Here is a 1,569-nt window from a genome sequence, read left to right on the forward strand (position 1 = left end):
TATACTTTTCTATGTTCTGGAATAGTCTGAGTAGAATTGCTGTCAGCTCTTCTCTGAATCATTGGTAAAATTCACCAGTAAAGCTGTCTGGATCTAGACCTTTTTTATTGGGAGTTTTAACAAAATGAATTGATCAATTTCTTCTTATGCTATTGGTCTGTTCAAGTTTTCTACTTCAGTCTGTATTATTTTAGGTAAGTAGTGTGTTTCTAGGAACTTTTCCATTTCTTTCAGATTTTCAAATTTGTTGAAAAACAATTCTTCATAGTATTCTGTTATTTTCTTTTTTATTTCCATTGGTTTTGTGGTGACATCACCCATGTCATTTCTCATTCATGTTATTTGTATCTTCTTTTCTTTTGTTAGTTTTTTGTTAGTTTGCCAGTGGTTTGTTGATTTTATTAATCCTTTCAAAGAATCAACTTCTTGTTGATTTTTTCTATTGTTTTTCTGTTTCATTTATTTTTGCTTTAATCTTTATATTTCTTTTCTTCTGATAGCTGTTTACCTTGCTGTTCTTTTTCAAATTGTTGAATATGGGTTCAAATGTGTACATTTATTGCTATAAATTGCCATTTGAAACTGCTTTGCTGTGTCCCGAAGATTTTGCTATGTTGTACGTTTGTTATTGTTTGAGTCAAGGAATTTTTTAAATTTCATTTTTTATTTTTTTAATAACCCGGAAGTTTTAAACAAAAGAATAATCAATTTCCAAGGAATTGAATTTTTTCCCTTTATCTTTCTACTGCTGATTTCTAATTTTATAGTGTTGTGATCTGAGAAGATGCATTGTAATATTTCAACGTTTTAAAATGTATTAAGGCTTGTTTTGTGCCTTACCATATAGTTGATTCTGGAGAATGTACCACCGCCACTCATCTGTCAGTTTGTCATACTGTAATAGCTTGTGTCTTGCTATGATGTTGGAAAGCTATGCCACCGGTATTTTAAATAACAGCAGAGTCACCCATGGTGAACAGGTTTCAATGGAGTTTCCAGACTAAGACAGACTAGGAAGAAGGAAAGGCCAACCAATTCTAAATGGTTACCTACTGAAAACTGTATAAATAACTGCAACACATATCAGATATAGTGTTGGAATATGAGCCCCTCAGGTTGGAAGGCTTTCAAAATATGACTAGAGAAGAGCTTCCCCCTCAAAGTATAGTTAACCTTAATGACACGCAGAGGCCACTGAAGGTGAGGGAGACCTTCGGTATGATAAATTGGCACAGTAACTGCAACGATAAACTTGAATATACCAGCAATTGTGAGGTTGAAAGAAGCACATTCATTGCTGACTGTGATGAATGTACATCAGACCACCACGAGTCAGAGTTGACCCGACAGCAGCTGTCTATCTCTATCTATCTATCTAGCTATCTCTCTCTCTCTCTCTCATCTATCATCTCTATCATCTGTCTATCATCTATCTATCTATCATCTATCTATCTATATCTATCAAGACCTTTTTAAAGTGTTGAAGAGCAAAGATGTCAGCTTGAGGACTAAGGTACACCTGACCCAAGCCATAGTATTTTCAATAACCTCATATGCATGCGAAAGCTG

Source organism: Chrysochloris asiatica, unplaced genomic scaffold (assembly GCF_000296735.1).
Source record: "Chrysochloris asiatica unplaced genomic scaffold, ChrAsi1.0 scaffold00018, whole genome shotgun sequence".
Taxonomy (NCBI): Eukaryota; Metazoa; Chordata; class Mammalia; order Afrosoricida; family Chrysochloridae; genus Chrysochloris; species Chrysochloris asiatica.